Genomic DNA, 21,865 nt, shown 5'->3' with positions numbered 1-21,865 from the left:
GTAAACACATCGTTTCTTTAAGAGCTATGGCTTGTAGTGAAGCAAGTGACACACAGGAACACAGGCACACGGAATATTCTAAATTTTGCTTTTGTATTTGAATTTTCTTGTTTTTTCTTGGTAAATTGGGTTTAGATTTTATTTGTAGGAGTTCTTCATATGTTTTGTGTGTATTGCCTGTTTAAAAATTTATGTATTGGAAATTTCTACTTCTAGTCTGCAATGAAGCTTTTTTTTTTTTTTTTCTTACTCTTCTTCTTTCGGTTTAAGGGACCTTAGTTCTTCACAGCAGCGGAGCCCCCTGCAGTGAAGTGGAATTCTGGAATCAAAACCACTGGACCCCAGGGAATTCCCTGCAACCAAACTTCTAACTCTCTTAAAAGTTTATTTTGATCAGTAGAGACCTTTAATCTTAAGGAAACTTGTTTATCATATTAAATTTCACTGAGATTTCACTTAAGATTGATATTTTCCCAACCCAGGGATTGAACCCTGGTCTCCTGCATTGCAGGAGGATTTGCAGATTCTAAATGTGAAGGAAGTTCCTACAAGTTTGTATGCAAAAGAAAACATAATAGAATAGCTCGTGAATTTTCTTTAGTGATCCTCTTACAAAAGAGATGAACAAATAGCCACCAAACACATAAATAGATATGAATCTCACAAGTAAATGCTGTAAATTAAATTGTAAATTTTAATCACAGCTTAAAAGAACAAGGTGACTTTACACAGATTGTCAAAAATAAAATAATACTCAGTGTTGGCACTAATAGGGATAATGGGTAAACAGATGCATACGTAACTGGTATTAAGGTGAATTTATCTAGCCTTTTTGGAAAAAAATCTGGCAATGTCTATTTATATTAAAAACAAACACCTCTGTGATCCCTCAGTTAGATTCCAGGAAATAGATAGATTTACCTATTCTTATTTATTTATATGGCAAACATTTGAAAAGAGAGATCACTAAAATTAATGGTCTGATGGACCTCACTGTAATGAGAGTAAGTCTGCAAATGAACTAAAGCCCTAGTAGGGACCCTGATGGCAAAATCATAGAACAATCCCCACGGAAAACTAGGCAGTCACAAGGGGGCTGAACATCAGATGCCTTATAGAAATGTCATGATATAACTGCAAGTGAGAAAAATCAAGTTGCAGTAACATGACAAATCTCAATGTCATAAGCAGATAAGGAAGATATATGAACATTACATTTTACTTGATTGTGTGAAAGATGAGAACAAGTGGATTAGTGGAGAGAGCAAGCAGAAACCAAAATAAAAATACTATGATTAAAAAATACCCCACTACAGTATAACAAAAAGACGATAATAAAAACAACTTTTCAGTATGACATAAATGATCATATTTATATAAAAATCATATGCATGCATATATGTATTTCTCTATCCCTCCATCTCAACAAGAGGTTATTGCTGGTCATCTCCAATAATTGAAAACTTCAAGTGCTTTTGACTTTCTTCCTACATTTTCCAAAACTGTTTGAAGAATTTACAATGAACATGAATTATTTATATGAGCAGAAAGAAACAAGGAAATATTTTTTTATTTAAAAAAGGAAAAGGGTAACCCATGTTACACTCATGACTCAGAATAAGTGAAGCTTGTAATACTCCACCCCTACGATTTGCCACAGCCCAGAGCTTCATGCATAGGTAATTCTCTGTCTCCCACTGTCTAGCTGTCTTTCCTCTTGAAAGAATCCTTGCCACAGCAGTTCCCGCTGTCATACCTTGGAGCCACTGCCCACTTGATCAGCCGGTTCTATGCCATGTGTAATAAATGATGCTGCTCTCTGAGGCTTCTGCTTCTGCATTTGCTGCTTGTTTTCACTGCATGCAGTTGCTCTTCCTAGTGGCTTCCAGACCAATGCTCTGCTTCATTCAGGGACAAGTTAGTTTTTTTTAAGTAGTTTGGTACAATATGATGCTCTGTGATTATGAAAATGTTCTCTGTTCTGGCAATAAACAGCATCTAGCCACATGTATGTACTGAGTGCTTGAAATGTGGTTGCTGCAATCAAGGAACCTACTCCTAAATTCTTATTTAATTTTGATTTATTTATATTCAAATAGTCACATATGGCCAGTGGATACCATCTTGGACAGTGTGGCTTTAGAGTGACTCTTTCTATTGGGTGAGAAATAGTGTGCTTTTTCCCCTGTGTGCCACATTTCTCACTCTCCCTGAACACATAGGCATTGCCGGTATGGCTGTGCTTGAGACAACAGCCTCACTTCAATTACACTCCCAAGCCTTTCTTCACTCATCATTATTTATTTTCTGGATCTACATTATCTTTTCCTCCAGTCAAAACTCCATTATGGAACATTTGTCATGTAAGGAAATCTGTTTACATTCAAATCAATACTATGGATGCTATAGTTCCTTTCCCAAGGACTCCCAAGGACTCTGGATGACAACTCAAGGGATATGACCAGGCATCATTTTTAATGTTAATAAACACTCCTGACAATTACAGTAACAAGTAAGCATTTCCTGAAAGGGGGCTTGTCTGCCAGGAGCTCACTTGGAGGCAGCAGTGCCTGCTGTTCCCTGTGAGCCCTTCAGAGCCTTATTTCTGAGCTGTGAAATACTGTACATACAGGAATGGCCTGCAGTGAGGGACACCTCTACTCATCTGCCAAGCAGGGGGATTTAAAAGGCATTTTCCACCTGCAGTCACCATAAATGAGAGCACCAGAGTTATCATTCGCCCCAGATAGGCTGAGGTCCTAGAAGCCACCACCATAGTACTAAGGTTCATTTTCTCTGATCTTATTCTGTCATCTCCCAGGGCAGAAGCCAGAACCACATGCAGGGTCAGGATTGGTTTACAGTTTGCCTTCATCACACTTCAGAGAATCATTTGACTTCTCCTGATCTCCTCTGGACTTGTGGCAGCTACTTCTTTCAGACACTCAAAATACAAATTACACATCTTTTTCTAGGCAGTGGGGAGCCAATATACACAGTATAGTGATTCAGAGTGGGGACATAGGAACCAGGCTGCCTGGGAGTAAGCCCTGCCTTCTCCATTTGCTGTTTCCTTCTGTGTACTTGAGCAAGCTTTTAATCTCTCCATTTCCCTGGCTTCGTATTTAAAGGAGGAATAATAATGGTATATGAATTTCAGAGGGTTGTAGAGTGAAATAAATTTGTATTTAACGCACTGATAGCAATGGTTGGCAATATTACTGGTGCTGTCAGGTACAATATTAATTCTCATCATTTCCTGCCCACCTCCTAAAAGTGGCACCCCTTTTCACATTCACAAAGAAAGCAATGTTCAGAGAATTTCCTTCTATGAGCAACCAAGCTTCTTCTATCTTTCACTTTTGGTGAGAAAAACACCCCCCCCACATACCTACACACATTTTCAGGTTAATAACGAGTATAACTTTCATAAATAAAATGCAGTTTTTCCATTATGTTTCTTATTTGAGATGGTGAATACTGAAGCTGAAGGTGTGCTTTTCTTCAGAGTAATTTTTTCTCCATGCCCAATTTTCATGAACACTGCTTTGATCATTGAATTATCTTAAATGTTTAGCATAGCACAAAAATCAAATATATTCAGGTACAGGGAAGAGGGTGGAAGCCATAATCCATGACCATTTTTATGTCTGCCATAAAATTATCTCAAAACTCCTCTATCATGAAAATTCCCCTCTTGACTATTGTTGAGTGTTCTTATCAACTGGGATATATAAAATTGGGATATATAGAATATGACTAAAAGATATATGGAACAATGTTGCCAATGAATAATGGATGGTTATAATCATCTTTGAAAATCAGATTATCTGATGGTTGTCAGGGCTTGTCTGGTAAATGCTGCCTACAAAACTAGAGGCACAGGAAATTCCTCAGTCTTGTTTTCAATGATAGGATTAGAGAGGTCATATGCTGGAAGGGAGAAACAAGGTCTGATTGGACTCAAAGTCTGGACAGGAGATGTTTATTCAATTGGCCTAAACAGTTATAAGGCCAATGCAGAAGTCAGATAATAAAATAAGTGATGACTGACAGGTGAGGAAACCAACAAGCTACAAAATACATGCAGAAGTGAAATAGGAAAATGAATGAGGACTGACAAGTAAGAGGACATGACAAAACCCAAACCAAACATATTCTGGGTGTTTTTGCAGCTGATTCAATGATCTATGAAGTGTTCTTTGTCTGTGCCAACACATTTATTTCCACAGCTTTAAGGGTCATTATTAAGTAAGGCTTATCTCTACTCCCTCATTCATCAATTTCTGTCTCAGCCAAATCTTTGATTATATGCTTGAGGTGAATTTCCATAAATGAGCTAAAACCCTGAGCAGCCTCTAAATAGATGAGAGTGGTAGTGGCAGGGAGAGAGGCTAACACTTAGACCATTTCTAGCCATGGACTGGAATGGGTTATCCTAAGTTATCTTTTGAGAATCTCTTGGGTGGATGGAGACTACTATGATGACATTTCATTTGGATGGAGACAGGTAAATATGCTACAGAAAAATTCTTCTTTAGTTGTCTGGTGCAGCAATTCAGCATGAGTCTGGTAACTGATTTAATCTTCTAAAAAAGTATTCACATACTTCTCTTGCAATCTTTTCTCTGTGGCTGATAATACAGAGGTTTCTGAGCATAAAAATGCCTTAATTAGGACACTCCAGAACTTAACATGAGCTGGGATCATAGATGAAATGATGATTTTAATGAGCCAGTTGTTCTTCCTCAGAAGACTAGTTGAAAAATAGGACCAAGGTATGCAAGGCATGAAGAGAGTCTGTTACGAGACGCTCAATCATCCTGTTCTGTCCCAAACTGAAGGTGTTTTCAGGATATGGGACTTACAGTCTTAAAACTGGGAAAATCTTGGGCAAACCAGGACAACATGGTCCCTGTAGGCGTGCATCTATATCAAAATGGTTACCATGACTAAGATGGCTTCGTGGCCCTAGAATGGTATTTAAAAGATTCAAAGTAGGATCTAGTAAGGCCACCCTTTAGAGACATTTAATAAGTGAAATTTAGCTTTCTGTTTGGAGAAGGCAATGGCAACCCACTCCAGTGTTCTTGCCTGGAAAATCCCATGGATGGAGGAGCCTGGTGGGCTGCAGTCCATGGGGTTGCGGAGAGTCAGACAGGGCTGAGCGACTTCACTTTCACTTTTCACTTTCATGCATTGGAGAAGGACATGGCAACCCACTCCAGTGTTCTTGCCTGGAGAATCCCAGGGACGGAGGAGCCTGGTGGGCTGCCGTCTGTGGGGTCGCACAGAGTTGGACACGACTGAAGCGACTTAGCAGCAGCTGCAGCAGCTTTCTGTTTTCTAGACAGCCTCCTTTTATAATACACGATAATTTTTTTTCTAGATTTGCATTTGTATTGAGTTTTTTGAAATGTGCTTTCTGAGAACAATAAAAATAGCAGAAGTTCAATGTAAAACATTTTCTTCCATGCGTTTGAGGCTGGACTTTCTGTTAGATTGCCTAACATAGGATGTGTCTGTTAGAAACAGAGGTATTTCCAGTATTTCAGAAAAATGTTTCCTGAAGTGAAGCCTTATCAATAAAAAGACATCTTAGAATCTTCCAAGCGTTGGTCTTTATAAAAGATCTGAATACCTCACAAATCTTAGAGCACTGAAAATTCTCCAGAGTAGATGGACAGTTATAAAATAAATAGATTCCAAGAGGGTTCTACCTCTATCAAGGGATCAGGATATTTCTGACATACTACAATTCATAGGGAGAAGTCATCTATGAAGTGACAAGAAATAGATACACAGTCCCTACAACTGTGAATTTCTGCCCCTACAGCTGAGAATGCTCAGAGAAATCCTTTTTATTGCAAGCACTCCTCTTCAGCCACGTGTCTTGCCCATGCCTGAAGTATGGGAGGTCTGTTGAGGAAGCATGATTCAATGTCTTCTTCCATCCTCTTAGCCACAGCGTTAGACTCATTCCACAAAGGTATAACCAGTAACTAGTGAATTTGAACAAAAAAGGAGCCTCTCTAAACCAATGCAAAATCCTTTACCTAATGAAATACCTAGAAGAGGAAAATTAGCAGAAATTAACAGAAATTAGCAGTTCTATGATACTGCTGGAAGTAGAGAATTAGTTAATTGATGCTCTCTGCTTGAACTGGCCTTTAAGAACCTTGGAGCACCTTATTAGAGATATAATATATGAAAGAAGAGATGCTTAGGGACTTTTCTTTCATCTTTCTTTTCTCCCTTACTTCCTGAACTATTATTCTAGCAAGATACCTCCAGGTAGGAATATAAGATTTAATAAGAATATAAAATAGGATAATTGGATGGAATAAAATTCTAGTAGACATACAAGAGAAGGCTAAAGTGTGTTGACAGACTTCAGAATGTTTATGCACTCCCTGTGAATAGTTGGAAGTCACCTGCTGACACAGTGATAAGGGCAGCCAGAGTGCTTGATGTTGGGTGAGTGGGAAGTGTTGGACATGTTTTAAGTAGATAATCTAGTGCAAATTGATCAAATAAGTGCTGGACAATATTCTATAAAGAGGATCTAGTTATAGTGAGTGATCCTGGATTCAAAGTGGTACCAACTTATCAAGTTAGATAATTTCCTCTAGCTGTGTTCAGTTTCCCAGGAGGGGAAAAAAGTGTCATAAGAATGATAGAATTATTAACTAATAAATATTTTAACTAAATTAGAAAGTAAAAGACAGGGGAGAAAAATAATACTGGGACAAAAGTGGTAAGATGGTCAAAAAGTATTAAGTGAGGCTAGTTGGCCAAAGGAGGTAGATAAACAGAGAACATAACACTTAAATGAGTGATTTGAGAGATAGAACATTTGAGGACTGAAATTAAAAGCACAGAAAAAAATGTTCATCATGTTCTAGAAGGCACAAGAAAAGGATTTATAAGGGGTGGCAAAGAGTTGGACAGGACTGAGAGACTGAACTGAACTAAACTGAACTGAGGATTAAAAAATACAGGCCAAACCAAAGAAGTTACAAAGTATCACATTTTGTGCTGCTAAAGAAGAGGGGTCTGGCCCAGACTATGAGTGTGGGATGATGGACACCAGAGGAATTGTATTAATTGTGGTTTTTAGTTGCAAAGAATAGAACCCACTTCAGTTATCTTGATCAAAAAGGATCTATTAAAGAACCAGATTACTACAGGAGGGTCCCACACAACCAGGAAACAGAGCTTAGGGCAACACAGTTCAAACACACATACTTCCAATAACTCTGCTAGGATCCCTGTCCATGTGCGGAATCTCTGATGCTAGTGATGGAAACTAAAAAATAATAAGCCATAGTTGGTGTGAATAATGAATGCCCCTGTGACACTGGTCACTTGTGAACTGAGCCACTCCTGTGCATCAGGTTGCTCACTTCCACTTCTACAACTAATACAGGAATATCTGTGCTGAGGGATGCGGGCACATGCAGATCCCTCCGTTCCTGGGGCTCTTCCAGGTTTCTCAGACTGCACAGAAGTCAGATAAGGTGAAAATGGGTGCTAAAAGAGGACATCTACTGTACCTGACCCAAAGCAATTCATATTTGAATATTAATTGATAGGAAAAAGGAAATAATCATGATGTAGTAAACGGCAGTAAACTGAGTCAAATGGAAAAAGGTTCTTGCTTCTTTGCTTTGCGTATTTTTAGCTAGATAACAGTGGTTCCATCACAGTATTCAGTAGAGTGCATGCATTCATTTTTGCTTTTTTAACTCTGGACATTGCCATTCAGAAACATGACTCAGCGACTGAACAATGAAAATTCTAAACATCAGTTTGTACAAAACTTGATCATAAATCTAAAAGATAAAAGTATAAACAAATTTTTAAAATATAGGAGTAAATCTTTTTAACCTTAGGTTAGGCAGTTATTTCTTAGATAAAATACAAAACTGTAAACTACAAAAGAAAAATCAGATAAATCAGACACTATCAAGCTAAAAGATTTTGTGCTTCAAAAGACACCATCGAGAATGTAAAAAGACAGTTTACAAAATGGAGTGAAATTTTTGCATATGACATGTATGATATGGAACTATTGATCTAGAATATACAAAATACTCTTAAAATTCAACAATGAAAAAACACATAATGTAATTTTTCAATGGCCAGAAGATTTGAATAGACATTTTTCCCAAAGAGGATAAACAAATTGCCAATAAGCACATGAAAAGTTTCTCAATATCATTACCCCTTAGGAAATGCAAATCAAAACCACAATGCAATATCAACTCAAGACAGATAACAACAAGCATCAGCAAGAGTGTGGAGAAACTGAAACCTTTGTACGTCACTGGTGAGACTATACTAAGGAGCACCTACTGTGGGAACCAGTTGGCAATTTTTCAGAATGCTAAAACATAAAACATGGTCCGATAATTCTACTCCTATGTATTTACTAAAGAGAAATAAAAAATATGTCCATAAGAAAAATGCATATAAATGTTCATAGCAGCATTACACATAATAGCTAAAAGATGTAAGCAACCCAAACATTCACCAATTGATGAATGGAAAAACAAACTGTGGCACATCCATGCAATGGGATATTTCCTGGCAATAAAAAGCAATAATGTACTAATACATGCTTTAACATGGATGAACCTTGAAAACACTATCTGAAGTGAAAGAAGATGCTAACCCAACCCTGTAAAGCAACTATACTCCAATAAAATAATAATAATAAATATCACATATATGTGTGACTCCATTTATATAAAATATCCAGAATAGACAAATCTGTAGTGATAGAGAGTAGATGAGTAGTCAGCAGCGGGTGGGGAAAGAAGAGAATGTTGAATGACTATCAGTAGGTTAGGGTTTTTGAGGGGTGGGGAAATGTTTTAAAATTAGATTGTGGAGATCACTGCACCATTCTATAAAAACACTAAAATCTATTGCATTATTCATTTTAAAATACATTTAAGATATAAATATAAAACATATTTCAATGAAACTGTTATATATATATATACACTCAAGTAACACATTTAAAGTTCCCAAAGGTGACCTAACAAAATACTAGCATCCTTGGTAATTTTGGACTCTTTTGTTTCCATATTCTTTCTGGGTGGATACCTTCTTTGCCTGATTGCTAATTCTGAATCTGTTTAATATAATTCTAATTTTCTCTTTAGAATCAACCTCTTTGTCAGATATTGTCTGACACTGTGATAACAGAGATTATGGTTGTGATAGGAACTATTACTCCCTATCACTGTTTCCAGTGAACACAGTGTTGAATGAGAAAATAACCCCAGTCTGTCAGGAAAGGGACAACTACGCAAACCCATGCTGCCCCTTAGCTTACAGGAAGTTTCTCACACCAGCACTATGCATTTCTTCTTAAAGAATTTAGAGCTGTTCCATCAACATCCGCTTCCCCTAGATGCAATTCATTTTTGATACTCAGGGTGGCAACTTGTAGGTGAACTTGTATGTGTAATGATCAACATCACACTCATAATCATACAATCACACTGAGCATGGTAAGCAGGTAATGGAGCAGTCCCCTCTACACTCCCATTTAAGGATACTTCAGTAAACTTTTGGCTCAACTTGACTCCAAATTTGACATCATCAATTGGATAATTTGCATGATACAGCTCTCTAACTGCCAGAGCATTGCTGGAACTGTGGAGCTCCTGACACGTTTCTGAGTTGGCATCTGAAAATGAATGGCTGCAAACTCCTGCACATATTTAATTTGTGGGAGGCATAGCTCATGACTAACTTATGTTCTCTGGAAAGAGCCACTTCTAATGAGGAAGAAATAAAAGGTAACATCAATGTATTGCCACAAAGGATGCCAGTAGAGTGAGTGTGTTTCGAGGTGGAACAGTGTGCCTGTACGTTGGTGTTCCAGGAGACATGTCAGTACCACTCTGAGCAACAGTGCACCCACTGATTAGAAATGAACTGTCCAATAGTCACAGGGGAAGCATCAAGGTCAGCCTTGAACCATCAAGGAGCCTGATTCCCCAGTCAGGCTGGCAAGTGTTCCAGAGCTGGGCAACTTGAACGTATGTTGAACTCATAGAGATTCTCTCCACGGGGGTTTCTCAATGCGGCATGCTGTCACACCTCAGTAATTTTTCAGCTATTTCCGTCTTGTGAAAATATGTGATGATCACTAAGGTTTCTTTTGTTCCAAGATACAGGGCCATCAGACAATTAAGCATATCCAAAATTTTCTGTAGCTTGCCAGATACTTCTAATTCTAATTTTTCATGCATATTATTTTATTAATGAGGCATAAAGTAGCATGACTTAAAATATAGTGTCCTTAAAACATGACTTAAAATATAGTGTCCTTAAAACATGACTTAAAATATAGTGTCCAGACGTCTAATGTGGCAGCCTCTAGACAAGCTCTGGAATCAGCCTCATTTTGCATAAATCCCAGGTCCAAATTTTCATTAATTGTATGTCTAATACATAATTTGTATTAATTGTATGTCTTTGGGCAAGATGTTTTGCATAACCTGCACTTCCTCCTCTAGAAATTGGGGGTGTTTATAGTGGTTCTTAATAAGATCATTATGCAGTTAAATGATATAAGAAAGTATAAAACACTGCCTAGAATAAGCCCTAGAATAAGCCCTTAATAGATATCATATTATTTTACATTACATCATTAATATCTTGGCTTTCACATCTGGTTTCTCTCTTCTTAATTTCAGATCTTCTTTCAAAACTATGGCATAAAGCTTTCCCACTAACTCTTCCAACAGAGGACTCACTATAATGGTTCTCAGTTCTAGAGAACAAACTCTAGACTCTAGCCAGTGTTACCTTACAAAGTCCAAGTAAGAAGGAGGAGGCCACAATTGTTATTAGGTAGGCTAGCAATAGAGGTTGTTAGATTCAGACACTATTAAGCATGCTAAGTACTATTCTAGGCAAAGGAAGCCCGCAGGATCCACCAGGGAGTGCCTGTCTTGTAGAAGTGGATGAATTGTACTCAGCTCAGGGAAGATAGTTCAGTTCAGTCACTCAGTTGTGTTCAATTCTTTGTGACCCCATGAACCACAGCACGCCAGGCCTCCCTGTCCATCACTAACTCCTGGAGTTTACCCAAACTCATGTTCGTTGAGTTGATGATGCCATCCAACCATCTCATCCTCTGCCGTCCTCTTCTCTTCCTACCCTCAGTTTTTCCCAGCATCAGGGTCTTTTCAAATGAGTCAGCTCTTCACATCAGGTGGCCAAAGTATTGCAGTTTCAGCTTCAACATCAGTCCTTCCAATGAACACCCAGGACTGATCTCCTTTAGGATGGAATGGTTGGATTTCCCTGCAGTCCAAAGGACTCTCAAGAGTCTTCTCCAACACCAGAGTTCAAAAGCATCAATTCTTCGGTGGTCAGCTTTCTTTATGGTCCAACTCTCACATCCATACATGACTACTGGAAAAACCATAGCCTTCACTAGACAGCCCTTTGTTGGCAAAGTAATGTCTCTACTTTTTAATATGCTGTCTAGGTTGGTCATAACTTTCCTTCCAGGGACTAAGTGCTTTTTAATTTCATGGCTGCAGTCACCATCTGCAGTGATTTTGGAGTCCAGAAAAATAAAGTCAGCCACTGTTTCCACTGTTTCCCCATCTATTTGCCATGAAGTGATGGGACCAGATACCATGATCTTAGTTTTCTGAATGTTGAGCTTTAAGTCACTTTTTTCACTCTCCTCTTTGACTTTCATCAAGAAGATCTTTAGTTCTTCTTTACTTTCTGCCATAAAGGTGGTGTCATCTGTGTATCTGAGGTTATTGATATTTCTCCTGGCAATCTTGATTCCAGCTTGTGCTTCTTCCAGCCCAATGTTTTTCATGATGTACTCTGCATAGAAGTTAAATAAGCAGGGTGACAATATGCAGTCTTGACATACTCCTTTTCCTATTTGGAACCAGTCTGTTGTTCCATGTCCAGTTCTAACTGTTGCTTCCTGACCTGCATACAGATTTCTCAAGAGGCAGGTCAGGTGGTCTGGTATTTCCATATCTTTCAGAATTTTCCACAGTTTCTTGTGATCCACACAGTCAAAGGCTTTGGCATAGTCAATAAAGCAGAAAGATATTTTTCCTGAACTCTCTTGCTTTTTCAATGATCCAGGGGAGAAATATCAATAACCTCAGATATGCAGATGACACTACCCTTATGGCAGAAAGTGAAGAGGAACTAAAAAGCCTCTTGATGAAAGTGAAAGAGGAGAGTGAAAAAGTTGGCTTAAAGCTCAACATTCAGAAAACTAAGATCATGGCATCTGGTCCCATCACTTCAGGGGAATAGATGGGGAAACAGTGGAAATAGTGTCAGACTTTATTTTTTTGGGCTCCAAAATCACTGCAGATAGTGACTGCAGCCATGAAATTAAAAGACGCTTACTCCTTGGAAGAAAAGTTATGACCAACCTAGTTAGCATATTGAAAAGCAGAGACATTACTTTGCCGACTAAGGTCCGTCTAGTCAAGGCTATGGTTTTTCCTGTGGTCATGTATGGATGTGAGTGTTGGACTGTGAAGAAGGTTGAGCGCCAAAGAATTGATGCTTTTGAACTGTGGTGTTGGAGAAGACTCTTGAGAGTCCCTTGGACTGCAAGGAGATCCAACCTATCCATCTTGAAGGAGATCAGCTCTGGGATTTCTTTGGAGAGAATGATGCTAAAGCTGAAACTCCAGTACTTTGGCCACCTCATGAGAAGAGTTGACTCATTGGAAAAGACTCTGATGCTGGGAGGGATTGGGGGCAGGAGGAGAAGGGGACAACAGAGGATGAGATGGCTGGATGGCATTACTGACTCGATGGACGTGAGTCTGAGTGAACTCCGGGAGTTGGTGATGGACAGGGAGGCCTGGCGTGCTGCAATTCATGGGGTCACAAAGAGTCCGATACGACTGAGCGACTGAACTGAACTGAACTGGATGTTGGCAATTTGATTTCTGGTTCCTCTGCCTTTTCTAAAACCAGGAAGATATTTAAAAAGGCTCAAGTTGAACAAGCACTAACATAAATAAACCTATTAATCTAAACATGAGATGGAATTTCATCTTCAGTACTAACTGCATGGATGTATAATAGGACTAATATTGCAGTCTAAAATCAATTAAAGAAGCTCTAGTAGAGTCATTAGAATAGTGTGAAGTTACCACACAAATTAGACATTTTAAAGCATCCTCTCCTTTCAATTCTACCTCCCCACCACTGCCCTGAACTCACATATACCCATACACACACACACACTCCCCTGCACACCAACACACACATTCACTCACCTGGCCCAAGTTTACCTCCCTTAAAAAAAAAAAAAGATATTTCCTAACACTTACAAGCAATAATCAGTTCTAATTATTTTGTCTTCTGAAAGCTATGATGTTTATAAGGGTTTCCATGGTGGCTTAGATGGTGAAGAAGCCTCTTGTAATACAGGAGACCTGGGTTCAATTCCTGGGCCAGAAAGATCTGCTAGAGAAGGGAATAATGTTTATAATGCACTACAATTTCTGACTCTGCATCTTTGAATCAGAGACTGTGGTGCCTTTGTTTTGAACAGAACTGCATCACTCCCTGTTAACTTTAATATATATAACTTCAACACTTGACTTCTTCCTGTTATTTGTACTCTCTAAGTCAACTTCAGGAAGTTCTCATGATTATATTAGATACACTCCACCAATAACATATATACATATACACCCATATACTTTTGCCTAGATGGCACAAACAAAAAAGAAGCTTTAAAAAGAGCTGATTAGGAAGGACTAATCACTGTACCAGTAAGTATTTATTAAAGGCAAGTCTTTTATGAAATTTAGAAAATTAAACTAGCTTCTGCTTTAGGGAGTTGATTAAACAACTCTTTGTAGGTATGTATGGATTTGAAGTGCTTTTAAAATCTTATTTCATTAATATAATTACCATTCAAAATTAAGTTACATAGAGTATCTCCATTTGTTGCTCATGGGATATGATCTCTCTTAGTTTAAAATTACATTACACTTGGAAAGCTTCAAACTATCAGGTTAGCTTGTTTGGCAGATTGTTAGATTAATTCTCTAATTCACTGAAATATCTATTACCATTTTCAAAAGAATTGACTGTAATGAATTAGAGAGCTAATCTCAACAATTTATCACTCAAATGAGGTCATCACACTTTGCAGAATATTCAAGACTACAAGCTTCTTCCTAACATTTTCTTTATATAAGAAAAATGTGTACTTTCTACATTATACCTTATCATATATTAATGGATTCAAAAATATAATGAAGAGTTGCTATATTAAAAAATAAAAATCACACAGTCTGCTGTAAATTATTTCCATGAAGTTATTAAAAACATTAACACAGAGTTAGTATGATGGTATGATACATTGATAATAGAGAACAGTGGTATAACCATGCTCTAAAATTTTACTTATTTGTTAGGAAAACTGGAAAAGTTATACTTATTTTCTGCTATGTTCTTCAGAACCGCCTCCCCCATCCTATTTTGTTTGTTTCTTACAAATTCTGATTGTGTGTATGTGCCTAAAACTCTTTTGTGATCAAATATTTACCCTAAGTCCTTTGTTCCCACTAGTACCACCCATTTCTTCCATTTCCACAGACACTCCACTTCTCCACTGTGAACAGAGTTCTGTGTGTGAGTACCAGTGAGGGGCTGACACTACTGTCTCTGCAGAATGGCCTTGAACTGCTTGTCCAAGTACATTTGAGGCCTAATTTGCTCCTATATGAGTATAGCTTTGAGTGGGCACTGAGTGCAGCAGTTCATGCATGAGGCCTTTTGAAGGAGGGCACCATTGTCTTCATTAATGCCACCATAGCTTGGCCCCAGGTAAAGAGCAGCGAGGGAACACAGCTCCATCCAGCAACAGAAAATTGGATTAAAGATTTACTGAGCATGGCCAGACCCATCAGAACAAGACCCAGTTTCCCCCTCAGTCAGTCTCTACCATCAGGGAGCTTCCATAAGCCTCTTATCCTTCTTCATCAGAGGGCAGACAGACTAAAAAACACAGTCACAGAACACTAACCAATCTAATCACATAGCCTTGTCTAACTCAATGAAACTATGAACCACGCAGTGTAGGGCCACCCAGGATGGACGGGTTATGGTGGAGAGTTCTGACAAAATGTAGTCTACTGGAGAAGAGAATGGCAAATCACTTCAGTATTCTTGTCTTGAGAACCCCATGAACAGTATGAAAAGGCAAAAAGATAGGACACTGAAGGATGAACTTCCCAGGTTGGTAGGTGCCCCAAAACTACTGGAGAGCAGTAGAGGAGTAACTCCAAAAAGGATGAAGAGGCTAAGCGAAAGAAAAAACAATACGCAGTTGTGGGTGTGACTGGTGATGGAATCAAGGTCCAGTGCGGTAAAGAGCAATATTGCACAGAAACCTGGATTGTAAGGTCCATGAATCAAGGCAAATTGGAAGTGGTCAAACAGGAGATGGCAAGAGTGAACATCGACATTCTAGGAATCAGTGAACTAAACTGGACTGGAAAGGGTGAATTTAACTCAGATGACCATTATATCTACTACAGTGGGCAGTAATCCCTTAGAAGAAATGGAGCAGCCATCATAGTCAACAAAAGAGTCCGAAATGCAGTACTTGGGTGCAATCTCAAAAACGACAGAATGATCTCTGTTTGTTTCCAAGGCAAACCATTCAATATCACATTAATCCAAGTCTATGCCCCGACCAGTAATATTGAAAAAAACTGAAGTTGAACGGTTCTAGGATGACCTACAAGACCTTTTAGAACTAACACCCAAAAAAGATGTCCTTTTCATTATATGGGACTGGAATGCAAAAGTAGGAAGTCAAGAAACACCTGGGGTAACAGGCAAATTTGGCCTTGAAGAACAGAATGAAGCAGGGCAAAGGCTAATAGAGTTTTGCCAAGAGAATGCACTGGTCATAGCAAACACTCTCTTCCAACAACACAAGAGAAGACTCTACACATGGACATCACCAAATGCTCAATACCAAAAACAGAGTGATTATATTTTTTGCAGCCAAAGATGGAGAAGCTCTATATAGTCAGCAAAATAAGACCAGGAGCCGACTGTGGCTCAGATCATGAATTCCTTATTGCCAAATTCAGACTAAAATTGAAGAAAGTAGGGAAAATCATTAAACCATTCATGTATGACCTAAATCAAATCCCTTATGACTATACAGCAGAAGTGAGAAATAGATTTAAGAGATTATATCTGATAGACAGAGTGCCTGATGAAGTATGGATGGAGGTTCATGACATTGTACAGGAAACAGGGGTCAAGACCATCCTCAAGAACAAGAAATACAAAAAAAGCAAAATGGCTGACTGAGGAGGCCTTACAAATAGCTGTGGAAAGATGAGAAGTGAAAAGCAAAGGAGAAAAGGCAAGATATACCCATTTGGATGCAGAGTTCCAAAGAATAGCAAGGAGAGATAAGAAAGCCTTCCTCAGTGATCAGTGCAAAGAAATAGAGGAAAACAATAGAATGGGAAAGACTAGAGATCTCTTCAGAAAATTAGAGATACCAAGGGAAATTTTCATGCAAAGATGGGCACAATAAAGGAGAGAAATGGTATGGACCTAATAGAAGCAGAAGATATTAAGAAGAGGTGGTAAGAATACACAGAAGAACTATACAAAAAAGATCTTCATGACCCAGATAATCATGATGATGTGATCATTCACTAAGAGCTAGACATCCTGGAATGTGAAGTCAAGTGGGTCTTAGGAAGCATCACTATGAACAGCTAGTGGAGGTGATGGAATTCCAGTTGAGCTATTTCAGATCCTAAAAGATGGTGCTGTTAAAGTGTTATACTCAATATGCCAGCAAATTTGGAAAACTCAGCAGTGGCCACAGGCCTGGAAAAGGTCAGTTTTCATCCCAATCCCAACAGAAGGCAATGCCAAAATGCTCAAACTACTGCACAATTGCACTCTTCTAACATGCTAGCAAAGTTACGCTCAAAATTCTCCAAGCCAGGCTTCAACAGTACAGGAACCATGAACTTCCAGATGTTCAAGCTGGTTTTTGAAAAGGCAGAAGAACCAGAGATCAAATTGCCAACATCCGTTGGATCGTTGAAAAAGCAAGAGAGTTCCAGAAAAATATCTATTTCTGTGTTATTGACTATGCCAAAACCTTTGACCGTGTGGATCACAAGAAACTGTGGAAAATTCTGAAAGAGATGGGAATACCAGACCACCTGACCTGCCTCTTGAGGAACCTATATGCAGGTCAGGAAACAACAGTTAGAACTGGACATGGAACAACAAACTGGTTCCAAATAGGAAAAGGAGTACATCAAAGCTGTATATTGTCACCCTGCTTATTTAACTTCTATGCAGAATACATCATGAGAAATGCTGGGCTGGAAGAAGCACAAGCTGGAATCAAGATTGTCGGGAGAAATATCAATAACCTCAGATATGCAGATGACACCACCTTTATGGCAGAAAGTGAAGAAGAACTAAAGATCCTCTTGATGAAAGTGAAAGAGGAGAGTGAAAAAGTTGGCTTACAGCTCAACATTCAGAAAACTAAGATCATGGCATCCAGTCCCATCACTTTATGGCAAATAGATGGGGAAATAGTGGGAAAAGTGACAGACTGTTTTTCTGGGCTCCAAAATCACTGTAGATGGTGACTGCAGCCCTGAAATTAAAAGATGCTTACTCCTTGGAAGAAAAGTTATGACCAACCTAGATGTCTTATTAAAAAGCAGAGACATTACTTTGCCAACAAAGGTCGATCTAGTTAAGGCTATGGTTTTTCCAGTAGTCATGTATAGTATGGATGTGAGAGTTGGACTATAAAGAAGGCTGAGCATCAAAAAACTGATGCTTTTGAATTGTGGTGTTGGAGAAGACTCTTGGGAGTCCTTAGACTAAAAGTAGATCCCACCAGTCCATTCTAAAGGAAATCAGTCCTGAATATTGATTGGAAGGACTGATGTTGAAGCTGAAACTCCAATACTTTGGCAACCTAATGCGAAGAACTGACTCAGTGGAAAAGACCCTGATTCTGGGAAAGATTGAAGTCGGGAGGTGAAGGGGACAACAGCAGATGAGATGGTTGGATGGCATCATCAACTCAATGGACATGCGTTTGAGTTAACTCCGGTAGATGGTGTTGGACAGAGCGGCCTGGTGTACTGCAGTCCATGGGGTAGGACAAGTTTGAGTGACTGAATTTAACTGCACTGAACTGAAGTGAACTTGCTTCTATATGGAGTGCTTTCATGCCCCACCCATAAGAATGCCATTGGAATGTGTGTCTCCAAATATAATCTGCATATTGTTGTAGAGTTTGATTTATCTTTGTTTTTCAAGTAGGGTTAGGTTCTTAGGCTCAGCTGGTAAAGAATTTCCTGCAGTGCAGGAGACCTGGGTTAGTTCCCAGGGTTGGGAAGATGCCCTGGAGAAGGAAATGGCTATCTACTCCAGTACTCTGGCTTGGGGAATTCCGTGGAATGTATAGTCCCATGGGGTTGCAAAGAGTTGGACACACTTGAACGACTTTCACTTCTAAGGTTCTTACCCCTCCTCCTTTTTTTCTTTATAATGGATATGATATTTGAATGCTACATGATTATTCATCCAAATTCTTTTCAATGAACATTTAGGTTGTTTTAGTGTTTGATCTTAAATAATTCCACTGCTATAAGAAGTCTTTATTGGGTTCTAATAGATTGAATATAGCAAAAGTAATAGGGTGTCACTATTTTTATTACCTCCTTTTCTACAAGACTTCACTCATTAGCAGATACTATTGATGGCCCATACAGTGAGGAGCAGAGGGCAGTCCTAGGAAGTGATTTGGTATCCAGAATGAGGACAGTAGAAAGCCAGGACTTTAAGTCCTTCAGTTACATGGAAATAGGTTCTGATAACAAGCTCAGTGAACTGGACATGGACATCTCCTCTGTCCTGACAAGAGCTGAACCTGGAAGTTTCTTACCAGAAGATCCCACTAAACCATGCTCAGAATTCTAATTCTCAGAAACCATGAAGTAATATGGATTCTTCTTATATAGCAATAGAAAACTAATACAGTTAGTTATCTCAACTAACATATAAATCAAAGAATTTAATGGGATAGGGTTACAGGTTTAGGGATTGATTCATATAAATGCAAGAAAATTTGGAAATTCAAATTGTGGCATAGAGTGAGCAATTCTATACACAGTATAAGAAAGCAATATCCGTTTGAAGAAAAAATAAGACTATGCTCATACTCAACAGTGCACAGAAAAAATGAGGTGGATTAAAAACCTAAATTTAAAAAATATGTATATTTTGCATGCTTATTTGTTTAATACATTCATATGCAACATAGTAGAAATCCTAAAATTTTTATAATATGATGAGTAAAGCTTTATTAAGAATACAAAAGAGTTCACCCATTTTGCATGCACTCATTTGTGTATATTTGCTTCTGTGAAATTTTAAACAATTGTTGACTTGTGTGACAAGCACAACAGGCAAGATGAGGAATAGTTCCATCAAAAGAATCAGTAGTATCACATCAATTTGATTGCTATAGTTATATAGTAAGCCTCTCCATTGGGCAGACTGATTCTTCCAATTTGCTCTTTTTTTTTTTTTTTCAAAATGGTTTTGATTACTCTGTCCTGTGTGCTACTGTATAAATATTGGGAAAAGCTTATCTATATCTGCAAAAGGTGTGGGGCGGGGGTGTCTCACAGATATTTTAAGAGAAGCTGGATTAAACCTATAGACCAATTAGGAGACAGTTGTCATCTTGTCTAAGCTATTTTATTTTTAAACAAAATTTATTTATTAAAAAACTACATCCTTAAAACAAAATAGCACATTTTAAACAGGTTATATAAAGAATAAACTTTAAATTACATTCCAAAACATGTTAATAGACTGTTAGACTCCCACATAGATATTTTGAAAAGCACATTGATGGTTAAAAATGGGAGGGGGAGATTTTGAATCTCAGATGTTGCTGGCACTTAGAGAGGTATCATAGTGGATGAATTATGTAGATGCAATAATACATATTTTTCTTGAATATTATGGCACTAGGATGAGAATCTTTCTTTAAATTGACAAAAGTAGAATGTCTTACATTGGCTTATGAAAATTTTTAAATGTTTCAATTAGAAATGTAAAGTTCCATTTGCAGTTTTCTCAACCTAAACCTTTAGCCAATTTCCTTGAAGCTTTTCTTTCACAGATTCTTACAGCCACATCAGAATGGCAAAGAATCTGTATTGGTTCTTCTGAGCTGGATTGTTAACCTAGAGTTGCTGCCTCTTTATCTGATTTGTCTGTGCCATCAGCTTCTGTAACCAGAGATAATTAGCGACTGTTTCTTCCTTCACTCCTCAATTCTCAGCTTTTGTCAAATATTAAGTCTCTAACTCATCTGGTTTATTGAAGGAAATTGGCATTTTATTGTAAATTTTTACATGCAGTTTTCCTCACAAATGTATTTCTTGTGGTGTGTTATTGGTCTTTCCGTATCATAAACAAAATGTTTACAGTGCAACATGCAAACTGTATATTTTATTGTATCAAAACAAATTTAATGACCACATTGATTTTTTGATGGTCAGGAAAAAAACTTTTAAGCATTTTTACATCTAAAGATGATATTTTGTAGCTTATAAGTAAGCATTTTATTGTGCTTGGTAATGATTTAGGAATTGTTTGGGGTTTTGATTTAGGTGTAATGCATTATGATTTTTTCCCACTTGAAGTGATGAGGACAAGGTTATTATTCCCTTAAATATGTTCATATAGAATGTTAGGTTTTTAGAATCACATCGTTCACCTCGAGTGGAAGATTGCTGTATTCTGAAATGATGTTTTGCAACAAAGAACTTGATAAAAATACTACAAACAGCTTGTAAAGTATAGAGCTGAGCTTATAAGTAAACAAGGTTTTCAAACATGACAGGAACTTTCAGCCATAGTTTTAAGGTAAAATTGATGCTATTTTGGCCCTTAGAGGGTGATGTCTTTTGTTTGCTTTGGCAACACCCTTGATTTCAAGTCTTAGGGTCAATGACAGCAGTGAACAAGAGAAAAGAACTTAGCTTCATGTAGCAGAGAATGCTTATTGCCTTAATATACTTTCCTCATTAATCTAACTACTGAACACATCTAATACATCTGAATAAATCTAACTTTATTTCAGTGGAAGTATGCATGGCTAAAGATTAAATTTCCAGTCATTCTCCCAGAAAGAAATAATGATGGAAACATAGATTCTATCCAGTGATATGCAAGTGTAGGTGTTGGGTGGTAAACTATGAAATCTCCTTATAGGAGATCGCTGTTGGAGTGTGTTTCTCTCTTTCTTTCCCATCTTTCTGCCAGGAACAGGGAACAAAGGGATGCATCACTCATTTATAATTAGGCAGTCTTAGAGATAAATGTTTTGTTTTCAACTGGCAGAGCATAAATAGATAAGGAAATTGGGTTTACAACAACTGTTGAATTATCATGCCTACCCTAGACTAACTACCTTCATTTTTTTTTTTTAACCTGAGAGAAATTAAACTATTTTTTTGGTATAAACTATGCTAGCAAAGTGAAGTGAAGTGAAGTCGCTCAGTCACGTCCAACTACCTTCAATTTTTTTTTTAACCTGAGAGATATTAAACTATTTTTTTGGTATAAACTATGCTAGCAAAGTAATGCTTAAAATTTCCCAACACAGGATTCAACAGTACACGAATCAAGAACTTCCAGAGGTTCAAATTGGATTTAGAAAAGGCAGAGGATCCAGAGATCAAATTGCCAACATCCGTTGGATCATAAAAAAACGCAATAGAATTCC

Source organism: Oryx dammah, unplaced genomic scaffold, assembly GCF_014754425.2.
Source record: "Oryx dammah isolate SB20612 unplaced genomic scaffold, SCBI_Odam_1.1 HiC_scaffold_7, whole genome shotgun sequence".
Classification (NCBI taxonomy): domain Eukaryota; kingdom Metazoa; phylum Chordata; class Mammalia; order Artiodactyla; family Bovidae; genus Oryx; species Oryx dammah.
Note: the sequence above shows the minus strand (reverse complement) of the source record.